At 43.6% G+C, this 14,999-nt stretch overlaps 1 long non-coding RNA gene across 1 annotated transcript; it reads left to right on the forward strand.

Annotated features, from left to right (window-relative positions):
* The first annotated feature begins 3,529 nt into the window (after positions 1-3,529).
* Positions 3,530-10,320, forward strand: LOC137758249 (uncharacterized). The gene is made up of 5 exons (XR_011072892.1): positions 3,530-3,600; positions 7,156-7,191; positions 7,716-7,823; positions 9,030-9,108; positions 10,245-10,320. It is a non-coding gene; the product is annotated as an uncharacterized lncRNA (long non-coding RNA).
* Positions 10,321-14,999: the final 4,679 nt, after the last annotated feature.

The raw sequence follows: 14,999 nt of genomic DNA on the forward strand, positions 1-14,999 counted from the left end.
AGGGCGGGTGAGGGCACACCCCAGGCTTGTGTAGGGGAGTCCAGGAAGGTTCTGGAGGAAGTGACAGTGACACAGGGGGGAGGGAGGAGTCTAAGGAAGAACATCCCACATGACAACGTGTGCCAATGGCCCTGGGCCCAAGGTCACACCTGACCAGGGCTTGCCTTTTTTTTTTTTTTTTTTCTAATTTACTTTTTCCCACATGGATATGCAATTGTCCTAATGCCATTTATTGAAAACTCCTTAATTTCCCCACTTTCTGTCATATCAAGTTCTCATAGATCTGTTTCTGGACCTTTATTCTATACCATAGAGCTATACGTCCCGTCCTTGCACCACTAGGGCTGTTTCATCACTATAACTTTATTTTTTATTCATTTATTTTTCTTGGCCATGCCGTGCGGCATGTGGGATCTGATTTCCCTGACCAGGGATCGAACCCGCGCCCCCTGCCAGTGGAAGCTCGGAGTCTTAATCACTGGACCTCCAGGGAAGTCCCCAGGGTTTGCTTTGACATCCATCGAATGGTGGCAGGTGGGCACGGGGAGCAGCTGTCTGTGAGCCATCCTGTGTAGAAATGCAGGCTGGAGGGGAGGACAGATGGAGCGGGAGGGGAAGAAGCGGAGGAGGGAGGGAGGGCGGGCGAGAGACAGACAGAGCATGAAAGCTGAAAAGAGCTCCTAGTGCCGGGAGCCTTGGAGCCAGAGCCTGGGAGCCAGGGTGACTGGCTCTCCTCCCTGGTGTGTGTGTGTGTGTTGCGGGGGGTGGCTCTGGGCTTCTCGGGCTGGGAATGGGGTGCACAGAGCAGGGACGGAGCAGGGACCCTTCTCTCTGGGACCTCGTGGGCCATCCTCAGCTCACAAAGCTGAGCCACTCCTGGCCCTACGAGTGGGGGGGCTTATCCTCCCTGTCCCCTGAATCACACCCCCTCACACACAACTTCCCCGTGTGTGTTCCCAGCAACCAAGAGAATCTGTTTTTAAAAGATTTGGGGGAGGGGGGTAAACATACAAACAAGAGCAGAATGGATACTTTTTCAGAATGTGAATGGCTCTGTGTAAGCCCACCCCCAGGGTAACCACAGTCCTGACCTCTAACACCCTTGACGAGTCAGCCTTGGTCTGGGCTTGCGGACCCACGGAAGCTTCCTCATCCCCTCCTTCAGATCCCGTCTCTCCCTTGGCGTCTTTGTGAGAAGCACCCGGGGAAGTGGGACTGCTAGGCTGTACTGCTGCTAGAACTCCACCTGGGCTCCACCAGGCTCCAGCCCCCCACCCTGTGCACCTCTCTGACCCTGAGGCACCTCAACTGGTAGCAGCCGCATCACCTTCCCTCCTGGGACTTGTGACACTTAAGGGAGACACCGCAAGGACAAGCCTTTGGCTCCCTGGCTGGCAAAGAGCAGGTGCTCAATTGTCATAAGTGTCCGTATCAGTGAGGGTTCTCCAGACAAACAGAAGCCATAGGGTGTGTGTGTGTATATACACACACACGTACATATGTACACGCGTACAAAAATATACAGCAGTGTATCTATGCAGTATGCATACACACATATACACATATAGTATATACAATACACACCTACCTGTATACACACATATAAAAGGCATAGTTTGTATATCTACAGTATGTATACACACATATGCACATAACATATACAATACCCACATACATAGACACTATACATACACACATATAAAATGCATCGTTTGTATGTATACAGTATGCACACATACGTATAACATATGCAATATACACACCTAGGTACATATATGTCATACATATAGACACACATACAAAGATATTTAGGTGTGTATATAGACAGTATACATACATACACATATAATACATGCAATACGTACACGTACATACATATAGACACACATATACACCTACATATAAAAGCATATAGCATAAAAATATATATGTACTGTATATATAAATTCATCGTATGTACACGTACATATATCATATATATCAGATATATACATATATACAATGTATACACACACATACACACCTATATGTAAATATGCGCATGTACATACACATATAAATACATACGCAAGTGTGTATATAACAGTATATACATATATACATGTAACACCTAGAAACATATACACATACAGGTATACAACATATATACACACCTATATATAAATACACACTGTATACATACATACAGTGTACATAAACTGTATATCTACACACACCCATATATCAATATATGGGTGTGTGTATATACACAGCATGTTCACATTTATAAAATGTATACTATATATATGCACATACATACATGTATACAATATATACACACAAATATATAGGCTTGTATGTATACTGTATATAGTACTTACACATATACTACAAACGCACGCACATATAAACATATGTGTATACATATATATAATATGTATGCACACATATACAAATTAATAGGCTTGTATATATTCAGTATTTTTACATATATAGTTTTGTTTTAAGGAGTTGACTCATGTGACCGTGAGGCAGGCAAGTCAGGGCAGGACTCTGGGCTGGAGACACAGGGAAGAGCTGATGTCCCAAGGCCATTGGAGGAACAGTTCCCTCTTTCTTCGGAACCTCATTTTTCTCTCCAGTCCTTCAGCTGATGGACGAGGCCCACCCACGCCACGGCATTGACAATCTCCTTTACCCAAGGTGGACCAATTTCAGTGTTCATCTCTTCTGAAAAATACCTTCCTGGCCACATCTGGAATAATGTTTGTGGTTGCCGGGGCCCCACGCAGTGCGCACATGAGATTAACCATCCCCGTGGCGATGATGACACTTTATTTTCTCCCTTGACCATTGTCACTACTATTCCAATTAAAATGGCAGCGCCATGAGGGCAGGGCATTTCCTTTTTTGCCAGTACTGAGCGTCCAGGGTCTGGTGCCTAGCATAGGCTAAATACAGGGCATTTTTGTGAACAGAAGCCGGGATTCCGGCTGTCATATTTAATGAGGAATTATAGTCTTATTATTGGGTGTGTGTGTGTGTGTGTGTGTGTGTGTGTGTGTGTGTGTGTGTGTGTGTGTGTGTGTGTCACGGTACGTCAAGGGCGGGAGTCGAACCCGCCACCCCAAGCCCCGAGGGGGTCTCCCCGGGTCCCGACTTCGGGCCGGTGCGGGTGGCCGGGGGCAGCCGAAGACGTGCGTGCGTGCGTGCGTGCGTGCGTAGGTGGAGCGGGCGAGTCCACGGGGTGGGCGGCGCGCGCGCGCCGCGAGTGAGTGGTTCAGCCCGGCCCCGGCTCATTGTGCTCGCCTCACGCCGGCCCGAGTTGGCGGCAGCGCTGGAGGTCCCGGGCCTGTGACCACAAAGAGGGAGCCGGGGGCCAGACGGGAGCGCGGCGGCGGCGGCGGCGGCGGTGGCTGAGGTCCAGGCCAGGCCCCCTCCCCTCAGCCTCCCGCCCGCCTGCCCCGCCCCCGCCGGCGGGCGTCCCGCCCCTCCCCCCAACCGCCAGACTAGCCTGGTGCGGGGGCCGCGCGCGAAGACATGGGGGAGAAGTTGGAGCCCAGGCTGGAGTCGTCCGTGGGGGCCGAGCCCGCCGTCTACCCGTGGCCGCTGCCGGTCTACGTGAGTGCCACCCGTCCCCTCTTCCCGGACCCCCGCCCCTCTTCCCCCACGGCGCGCGCTGAGCCCACCGAGAAACGGAGCGACTCGAGTCGCCAGACCCTCTTTGGAGCCCCCCTTCCCGCCCCGCCGTGGTTCTCCGCGGCCGTGTCCAGCCCCCGCGCGCAGGGTGGGCAGAGGGGAGCCGGGGCCGGCCGGGGGCGCAGACTCGGCCGCGGGGACCCCGCGCTTCCGAGGGGCGCCCGAGGCGGGCTGCCGTTGGCTCTGTAGGGCTGGGGACCCCGGTCCCCCCGGGCCTGGACTGCCGGCGGGCTTGCCCTTCCGTACTTTATGATCTGACATGTAGGGTTTCTTTTTCCTGGTAGTTTATTCTTAGCGCTGTCAACGTGCTTAGCTTTTTTATTTTTGAGGACACCCTTTCCTTCCTCTCTCCAGTTTTTTGTGTTTTTGTTTTGTTGTGTTTTAGGTAGGCATTTTGTCCCTCTGATCTTGAGTGGGTGGGCTGGCTGGACCCTTGGAGAGGAGGCGTTGTCTCCCCTAATTTGAGTGGGTGGGCTGGCAGGGCCCTTGGAACGGAGGCATTGTGTCCTGTAATTTTAGTGGGTGGGCTGGCTGGACCCTTGGAGAGGAGGCATCCTGTCCCCTGATCTTGAGTGGCCTTTGGCAAATGACACGCCGAACGGAAATTTACACAGGCGTCCGGTGATTCCAGAAATGCAGGGTGTCCGGGCAGGTGGGCGCCCGGCCTCTCGTCCCCCGTGGCGGCGTGGTGCGCGTGTTGTTGTCTCAGGGTTTACGCTTGGGCCCTGCAGCCCACCTTCGGGAGGGAAAGCGCAGCGGGCGCCTTGGGCCGGCGCCTTTGGGGCGCCCTTTCGTGCGCTCGGCTTGCGGGGGACCGGCCTGCAGGGGAGCCGGCGGGGAAGCCCGCGCGACCCGCCGCCCCTCGCGCGGGCTCCGTGTGTCTCAGTTTGTGGAAACTGTGTCGCGGCCGGGTGCGGGTCGGGACGCTGGGACCGCCTGGGAGCCGTTGTTGACTCCGGTCCCCGGTTCTCCGCAGTTCTCCGAGGTCGGAGGGTTTCCAGCCCGCCACTGCGCGCTGGCGCCTTCTATTTTTTGCTCTTCCTGTGGCCAGAGGCGCGGCTGAGTTGTGCACCCATCCCTCACTCTCCGTGTCCCTCTTCCTTTATTGTCTGGTTACTCGCTGGTTACTTTCCTCCCTCCCATTTTATCATTATCTGTGAGTTTTATTAACATGACGTTTACTCCCTCTTTTAAATTAATAATGAAGGAAACTGTGAAATGGTACTTTTATCTTTAATGGCTGATGCTGTAAAAGTGACAATTGCAATGCAAGCATCTTTCCCTCACTTGACTCCTGTCATGCATCTCAGTAGTGTCTCTGTGACAGGACTTGAAATGATAGCACCCACATCTCTTGCAGCTCATTCACACTGAAGGGATATAATCCTCGGTTTGCTATCACAGCCACTTGCCCAGCTCAGACTGTGATGTCACAAACCAAAGATGATTCTCCCTCAGCAGGAAGAAGCCGGAGAGATGAATCTCCCCCATGATGGACCATCAGCCTTATTCAAATTTGGTCACTTCATGAAGAAAAATTAACCATAATAAAGATCAAAGATACCGGCTAGTTGAAACACCCTGTTGAATTAAGCTTGAAAAACTTTTCCATGATACTGGAATGAAGGAAGTTCTTTCAAAATTCTAAGGAAAAATTTGAGAGTTATAATAATGCAGATATCAGTAAATATTTATGGAATTAAAAATACTATGTAGTGCTGGTCCCTTTAAATGTTAACACTTAAAAATAACTTCTAGGTATGTTTCTTATTTTCTATGCAAAATTATGTGGCTTGCTATTTCAGACAAAGATGACATATCAATCTGAAAAGAGTCGGCAAAGACACAAAATGGATGTACTTTCTCTTGACCTATACACCTACTTTTATGTTCTCATGGTTTAAATAAAAAGTACAGCTTTTGGGTTATTTAAGAAGAGCAGAAGCTAAAAATACAGTACTAAATATCATTGCAAGGATTTGGTAGCCAAAACATTTGCTCCATTTCTAGGAAAGAATCCATTAAGACAAAATTATATTACTTTTATAATATAATACTTTTTATATCATGTGCGCTTGAAAAACATTCTAAGTTACAGAAACAATTAGACAGTCATTGAGTACTCCCCAAGATGTTCAAAATCTCTTTAGTTGTTAAATCTATCAACACACAACACAAAAACTCTCATAAATAAACCACATCTTCAGGTATCCAACCAAATCTTCTAGCATAAAATTCCTTATCCGTTTGTACCCATGAGATGCTAAAGTTGAAGCAGTTTTCAACTTGAATCATTGATAAATGATGTGTTAAAAATTAGCTAATGTTTTTATTCTTTACTTTTTCACTTAAAATGAAGAAGAAACTGTAGATTGGGCTAATTTGGAATAAATTGCTATAGAGTTGTTTTTGGAAAGCTGTTATTTAAATCTCAATAATCATTATTCAGAATGGGTTATTATAGAGGAATAGCTTGATTTAGATAGGAAAGAGAAATGAAGGTTCACTGGGACTGATGCTAACCAGGGCTAAAGGGGAGGTGGGTTTGCTCATCCATTGTCTTTAGAAGATAAATCATAGAAGCAACGTCCCTAACCTGGTGGGACCTGGGTCTCTTTGTACATTACAATGAGTAAATAAAATCCAGAAGACTTGAGGAATGTCATTTTATACCCCCTTCAGTTCTATCTATTGGAAGCAAATTGTTTGAGTATAATATTGTTAATCTCTTCTTTTTGCCTAAGTTAAACAATTCTTTGAGTTGAAATAGTTTTGTAACTTAAAAAATATATGCCTATTTTCAAAGCATGTCAGGTTACAAAATATAATGAGGAAAAAGATGAATTCTTAAGGGTTCAGGTCCATGTCAGTACAGTTAAAAAATACTTTTAGTGAGGGCTGGTATACAAAGTATTTTGAAATTTTTAAATAAACATTTTTCTCTGCAACAAATTGATACACTACAGTATTACTGCTTGTATTTGAATTGCTGCTTTCCTTTACTGGAAAATGACGGGTGAATTTCTGTAATGAATTCCGACTTATGACATTTAAGGTTATTTATAGACTGTCTTGAAGAGAGTGATGGGATCATGTAATTTACTCTATTAATTAAAAGTTGAAAGAAGGAAAGAATTCAGTGAAATGGAAGAATTTCAAATTTGACTTATCAGGCAAGTACTGAATAATTACTTTAGATAGATTTCCCTATATTATCGGAAGATAATCTCCTATATCATCTCTTACCACCATCAGAAAACCACCCCCCAAAAGGGGGACCTCATTCATATTGAAAATAACTTCTTAACGTGCAGGCATTACAGTAGGGCATTCTAGACACTGGGGGAGGGAAAAACCATTGTATTTTTTTCTAACATTCATGTTCAACTTATTTCCAAAGTTCTTTAAAGTGTGGCATTCTTACAGGTGGACAATGTTGCTGAACAAGCGTTTGTTTCTTCCCTTTTCTTCCCCCAGGCTCAAAGATTTGGAAAGAGATAGTTAACAGAAAAGGTAAGGTAATCTCCACCTTAACAAAATATATGATCAAATGTGACCATTTGACAGATACTATGTAGTTCATAAAAACAAAATTAAGTGGAATTGGCTCTCTTTTCCCTAAAGTTGAGGATGACGTGGATGTTTCTGTCTAATGTGCTGTACTAATAGGCTATTATGGGTTAGCTTTTGGTAACTCATCGAGTTTCCCAGTCTGGGTTCCGTACCATCAAGTCTGGATTATAACTTGTCCTGGTCACACTGTTTTTCCAAATCAGTTTTGTTCTAGTACTCTATTATGTGTCTGTTTCACCTCTAATCTTTCCATTTGTCACCACTCTGGAGATGGTGTGTGATATGATCTTAACGGAAACATCAGGAACATGTCTTGTGAATATTTAGTTTTCTTTTTGGCCGACTCAGCATTGCCTGCCATTCAGTCATTGTTATGTGACCAGGCAGTGTAACTATTTGTGTATTAGTCCATTGGTTCCTACCTTGGGAATGTGGAGACTTGTAAACCTCTGTCCTTCCCTTAGGAATGCATGAAGGAGAAATGGAATCTCTTGCGTGAATTTCTGCAGACAGAAATAAAGAATCAGTTGTGTGACTTGAAAACCAAACTACATAGAGAAGAATTATCAGAGGTAAGTCGTCAGCATCCCGGCGGCTAGAAAACGTTTCCTCCCATGTAACTTGTCTGTGACCAGGGAGGCAGAATAATCCCACCTCTCCCTGTTCCCTGATAGTTATGAAGGAAGCGCCTGTGTTTCCTTATTCTCTCATGGCCCCTTGTTTACAGTCACTGCTACTTAAATGATCCTTTCCTGCTGTAGGAGGGCTACCTGGCTCAAGGCAGATCCCTTTTAAATAAAGATTTGTCCTTGGAGAACAGAGCTCATGCTTTCAGTTGGGAAGTGAACGGCTGTCTAGAAAACGGGAGCCAGACAAGTGGTGAGGAGCGCAGAGTGGAAATAGCAGAGAAAAACAAGTCCCCCAAACCTGTTTCCAAACTTTGCATGCCCAGGAGAAGCAAGTCCGATGGAGAAACAAACTGTAAGAGCGCTTGACTCGTTTGACCTCGTTGGAATCTGGTACCACCTAAGGGGAGGACAGACTTGGCGCCATAGGGTCTGTCTGTTCCCCCCACACACAACCCCTCCACCGGCAGTACTTGTTTTTTGTGTATCCTTTTTTTTGGTGGGGGGATGGCTGTGTTGCTCGGCTTGTACCATCTTAGTTCTCCAACCAGGGATCGAACCCCGGCCCTTGGCAGTGAGAGTGCCGAGTCTTAACCACTGGACCGCCGTGGAATTCCCTCTTGTGTATACGTCTAACTAGCTTAGATATATACTTTAAATTTTTGTCTTCAACCAAGTTATAGAGCATTAGATCCCCAAATGCGGTTGAATTTATGAGGTATAAGATAACAGGAGCTGCTGATATCTATGACTTGTAAGTTACATGCCTGTTTAAGCTAAACATTTATTCTTAGACTCCTTCCCCACTTGTAGTCAGAGTAACTCTTCTGGAATTTTTAAAAAAAGAGCATGGGACTTGAGCTCAGGTCAGGTGCTTGGCCACTTCATCTTTTGACGAAATAAACGGAGGCTCTGTTTCCTTGTGCGTCTCAGGGTTGGGCCCCTCATACAAGAGCTTGTGTTGAAATGGCCCAGCAGACTGGCAGGTGCTAATTTGATGAGTTTATCAAGATGGTGGTTGCTGAGAATAAGAAGAGAAGGTTACTTAATCCTCAGAACCTGGTCTCTGCACCAGCTTGGTAATGCTGAAGAACTGTACCTTGGCTGTGAACTCTTTATTCCTAGTGGCTTTTTTGTTTCTTTTTCTTTAAGCAGCTGAAGTCTCATCTAGCCCCAGGATTAGAAGGCAAACTGCCAGGCAGACCACCATCACATCTCATTTCACAAGGAGGTCAGTATATAATGAATGGACAGCCCCCATTTTAGGGGCCAACGGTTTTTGGTAAAACACATATAAATTAGTAGGATGTAACTTAGTAATTCTGACTTCCACATTGCTTCGGTTTTCCTTTTGATATTCTGTTATTAGACATTCGTGAACAGCATTTCTGAAGATCTCATCCATTTTTACTCTTCACATAGGCAACTTCAAATGTACATGCACAGAATTACCAAGGATAGTAAAATGAACCCCTGTGTACCTATCACCCAGTGTCAACAGTTAACATCTCCTGGCTGTTGTTTCATCTATACCCCCACATGCTCCAAGTGAAAATTGTTCCAAATGGATTACAGCTCCATACCCACCCATCTCCTCCCAGTTGGATTACTTTGAAACAAATCGGACAGGTCATCTTATCCACACATACTGTATTTCTAGATGACAAGGTCTCTTTCTCTGACAAGTTTTTTATTCATATTTTGCCATAATTGCTAACATCTAGCAAACAGTCTTTTGAAGAAGACAAAACAGGCCTTATAAAGTGTAACAGTTCCTTACTAACAAATATATAGCAGTGTTCATTCTTCCCCTTGTGTAACAGAGTTTGGTTGATTTGCTCCTTAAGCCTTTCGAGTGATAGATTCCTTATCTTCTTGCCATTGATTTAAAGAAAATAGGTCTTTTTTTCTAATAGCTTCTAGGTCTGGCTGACTGCATCGTTTTGGTGGTTAATGTGTTCCCTTGCCTCCAGTTTTCTGTAAACTGGTAGTTAGGTCTAGAGTCTTGATCAGATTCCAGCTTTATTTTGTGAGACTTCATTGACAGCATGGGGCTGTCCATCAGAGGCATGTAATGTCTCTTCGGTGATTGTAGCAGCCATTGATCAAAGTCTAGATCCATTATTTCTTAAGGTTTGCAAAATGGTGGTATTCTAAACCTGTCATCCAAAGAAACATTAAGCTCGAAGCTTCTTTTAATGTCCTGGCAAAAAGGGCTTCTCAGAGGGAAGAGGGGACCATGCCCTGAATCTTTCCAAAGAGAGGGTACTCTTGGTAGGGAGGAATATGAGTTGTTTCGTGCCCACTGGAGGTCTAGGGTCTGGTGAGCTAACAGTTGGCTTTACTGTGTGTGTGTGTGTGTGACAGGCCTGCCAAACGGAAACCTGAGGAAGACCCTGAAAAAGCAAAATCGGATGATTCTGTCGATGAAGAAGAAAAAGACCAGGTAGGGCTCGCATTTAAGTTACTTAACTCTGCCTTTTTTTGGTACACTTGCTGGTAATTGTGAATTTATACTTGGTCTGTCTATGGACCGTAAGTGACTGAGAGGGTGTTAGAACACACCCCTGGACCCAGGGCAGTACGAAGTGTATTATGGTTAGCCCCGAGGACTCAGCAGGCCCGTAACTTTGGTCTGTTCTCTCCTGTCTACCTTCCTACGTCTCCAGCTGTCAAGATTTGACAGTCGAACCAGCAGATGTGATGTGTTCAAAGCATTTGCTTCTGATGTCAGATAAGCTCCTTTCCCACATCGAATTTCTCTATAAAAGCAGAATTGTCGTGTTATTATGTGTATTGTAACAATGCTGCTTAGACTTTTTAGGTTAGAAAACTGGTGGCTTGCCAGAGACCTCCAATATAGAAAATGTCAGTCTCCAGCACTGTCTCATGTGACTTGAGGGGCAAACCTAGGTACTACCAGATGGTCACACGCTCTCTATTTCATTCCTGCCACAGGATTAGCTGTGTAAGTCGGGAAGTCTGTAGGTTTACAGGTGGGTAGTAAATGCCCTGTTACCTGCTAAAGATGAGTATCCGTGGTTTGCTCTAAGGCAGGGTTTCTCAACCAAGGCATTGACTTTTGGGGCCAGATAAACCTTTGCTGTGGTGTGTGAGTCCTGTGCATCGTAGAGTGTTTAGCAAGGTCCCGACCTCTTACTCACTAGGTGCCCGTAACATTCCCTCTCTCTCCTCCCAGTCGTGACAGCCAAAATCACCTTCAGACTTCCCCAGATGTCCCCTGGGGGGCACAGTTGCACTCAGTGAGAAGCAGTGGACTCAAGGCTACCAATATCTTTGAGGTAGACTTGACGTCCTGTTGTGAAAGACATACTCATTCTCCTGTTTTTATTTTGGAAATTAGATGCCACTGTTCATGATCGTTATTCAGATGTCTGTCATTAAGCTTCGTCAGACTACCCACTCACAGGTGGGACACTGAGACAGAGGGAAACAGCTTGTCCAAGTCACATGGCCACATCCCTTGCCTCCTAAGAAAACGTGTCACAAGTGAAAGCAAGCTGGCTCTTGTAATATTGACAAGTCTTTTTCTTTAAACAAATGTGCCAGTTTTAGAGTTGTTCTTTGCCCTCTAACCTTTTGGAGGGCTTACATAGCCTTCAAGCTTCTAAAGAAACGAACTGGGGCACTCTTTCCCAAGCAGGAAGCAGTTTCACTGGCAGTGTGTGAGAGGCCTTGGGGACTTGGAGGATGAACACTTGTCGAAACGGGGTGTATCCCGATATGCTAGAGTAAGGCTCGGTGCACCACACCGGTGTTATCAGGTGGTGTTGGTCAAATAAGTAGTACTACAGAGAGAATCTTACTTTAGTCAATTTCAAGTTTTTGAGATCTCACTATGTTTTTTAAAACAGGTATTAAATACATGCATTTGGTAAAACAGTACAAAAGGCTGTTTGGTACATAGCAGCCAAAGAAAAACAATGTGGCTATTCCGTGCTGAGCTATGCTGTGAGCATTATCAAATAAATACTGGATTCTGAGGCCTTTGTTCAGGAACAAAAAAGAATATAAAATATCTCATTACCACAACTAAGGAGCTGGCCTGTGGCAACTAAGACCCGGCACAATTAACTAACTAACTGACTATTTCTTTCTTTTTTTTTTTTTTCTTTATGACAAAAGACTTAAAAATGACCACGGTTAAAGATTTGATGAAAGTTCATAATAATGCAGTTGACAAGAAAATTAGTTATTTCTGAGATATACATTTTAAAGTAATAACTAGGATTATTACATATAACATTATACCAGAACATATAAGATTTTTAGCAATTTCATGTAATGTCTGAAACATTTCTATTAACATATTTCCATACATATTTCCATACACATACAAATATAAGATTTTTAGAAATTTCATGTAATGTCTGAAACATTTATATTAACATATTTCCATACAAATAACCCAATGAAAGTTTAGTATTAGTTGTTTTGTTTGTTTGTTTATACTGCAGGTTCTTATTAGGCATCAATTTTATACACATCAGTGTATACATGTCAATCCCAATCGCCCAATGCAGCACACCACCATCCCCACCCCACCGCAGTTTTCCCCCCTTGGTGTCCATATGTCCATTCTCTACATCTGTGTCTCAACTTCTGCCCTGCAAACTGGCTCATCTGTACCATTTTTCTAGGTTCCACATACATGCATTAATATACGATATTTGTTTTTCTCTTTCTGACTTACTTCACTCTGTATGACAGTCTCTAGATCCATCCACGTCTCAACAAATGACTCAATTTCGTTCCTTTTTATGGCTGAGTAATATTCCATTGTATATATGTACCACAACTTCTTTATCCATTCGTCTGTCGATGGGCATTTAGGTTGCTTCCATGACCTGGCTATTGTAAATAGTGCTGCAATGAACATTCGGGTGCATGTGTCTTTTTGAATTACGGTTTTCTCTGGGTATATGCCCAGTAGTGGGATTGCTGGGTCATATGGTAATTCTATTTTTAGTTTTTTAAGGAACCTCCATATTGTTCTCCATAGTAGCTGTATCAATTTACATTCCCACCAACAGTGCAAGAGGGTTCCCTTTTCTCCACACCCTCTCCAGCATTTGTTGTTTGTAGATTTTCTGATGATGCCCATTCTAACAGGAGTGAGGTGATACCTCATTGTAGTTTTGATTTGCATTTCTCTAATAATTAGTGATGTTGAGCATCTTTTCATGTGCTTCGTGGCCGTCTGTATGTCTTCTTTGGAGAAATGTCTGTTTAGGTCTTCTGCCCATTTTTGGATTGGGGTGTTTGTTTCTTTAATATTGAGCTGAATGAGCTGTTTATATATTTTGGAGATTAATCCTTTGTCCGTTGATTCATTTGCAAATATTTTCTCCCATTCTGAGGGTTGTCTTTTCGTCTTGTTTATGGTTTCCTTTGCTGTGCAAAAGCTTTGCAGTTTCGTTAGGTCCCACTTGTTTATTTTTGTTTTTATTTCCATTACTCTAGGAGGTGGATCAAAAAAGGTCTTGCTGTGATTTATGTCAAAGAGTGTTCTTCCTATGTTTTCCTCTAAGAGTTTTATAGTGTCCACTCTTATATTTAGGTCTCTAATCCATTTTGAGTTTATTTTTGTGTGTGGTGTTAGGGAGTATTCTAATTTCATTCTTTTACATGTAGCTGTCCAGTTTTCCCAGCACCACTTATTGAAGAGACTGTCTTTTCTCCATTGTATATCTTTGCCTCCTCTGTCGTAGATTAGTTGACCATAGGTGCGTGGGTTAATCTCTGGGCTTTCTATCTTGTTCCATTGATCTATGTTTCTGTTTTTGTGCCAGTACCATATTGTCTTGATTACTGTAGCTTTGTAGTATAGTCTGAAGTCAGGGAGTCTGATTCCTCCAGCTCCATGTTTTTCCCTCAAGACTGCTTTGGCTATTCGGGGTCTTTTGTGTCTCCATACAAATTTTAAGAGGATTTGTCCTAGCTCCGTAAACAATGCCATTGGTAATTTGATAGGGATTGCATTGAATCTGTAGATTGCTTTGGGTAGTATACTCATTTTCACAATGTTGATTCTTCCAATCCAAGAACATGGTATATCTCTCCATCTGTTGGTATCATCTTTAATTTCTTTCATCAGTGTCTTATAGTTTTCTGCATACAGGTCTTTTGTCTCCCTAGGTCGGTTTATTCCTAGGTATTTTATTCTTTTTGTTGCAATGGTAAATGGGAGTGTTTCCTTAATTTCTCTTTCAGATTTTTCATCATTAGTGTATAGGAATGCAAGAGATTTCTGTGCATTAATTTTGTATCCTGCAACTTTACCATATTCATTGATTAGCTCTAGCAGTTTTCTGGTGGCAGTTTTAGGATTCTCTGTGTATAGTATCATGTCATCCGCAACCAGTGACAGTTTTACTTCTTCTTTTCCAATTTGTATTCCTTTTATTTCTTTTTCTTCTCTGATTGCCGTGGCTAGGACTTCCAGAACTATGTTGAATAATAGTGGTGAGAGTGGACATCCTTGTCTCGTTCCTGATCTTAGAGGAAATGCTTTCAGTTTTTCAGCATTGAGAATGATGTTTGCTGTGGGTTTGTCATATATGGCCTTTATTATGTTGAGGTAGGTTCCCTCTATGCCCACTTTCTGGAGAGTTTTTATCAGAAATGGGTGTTGAATTTTGTCAAAAGCTTTTTCTGCATCTATTGAGATGATCATATGGTTTTTATTCTTCAATTTGGTAATATGGTGTATCACATTGATTGATTTGCGTATGTTGAAGAATCCTTGCATCCCTGGGATAAATCCCACTTGATCGTGGTGTATGATCCTTTTAATGTGTGGTTGGATTCTGTTTGCTAGTATTTTGTTGAGGATTTTTGCATCTATATTCATCAGTGATATTGGTCTGTAATTTTCTTTTTTTGTAGTGTCTTTGTCTGGTTTTGGTATCAGGGTGATGGTGGCCTCACAGAATGAGTTTGGGAGTGTTCCTTCCTCTGCAATTTTTTGGAAGAGTTTGAGAAGGATGGGTGTTAGCTCGTCTCTAAATGTTTGATAGAATTCACCTGTGAAGCCATCTGGTCCTGGACTTTTGTTTGTTGGAAGATTTTTAATCACAGTTTCAATTTCATGACTTGTGA

This window comes from Eschrichtius robustus, unplaced genomic scaffold, assembly GCF_028021215.1.
Source record: "Eschrichtius robustus isolate mEscRob2 unplaced genomic scaffold, mEscRob2.pri scaffold_795, whole genome shotgun sequence".
In the NCBI taxonomy this organism is placed as follows: Eukaryota; Metazoa; Chordata; class Mammalia; order Artiodactyla; family Eschrichtiidae; genus Eschrichtius; species Eschrichtius robustus.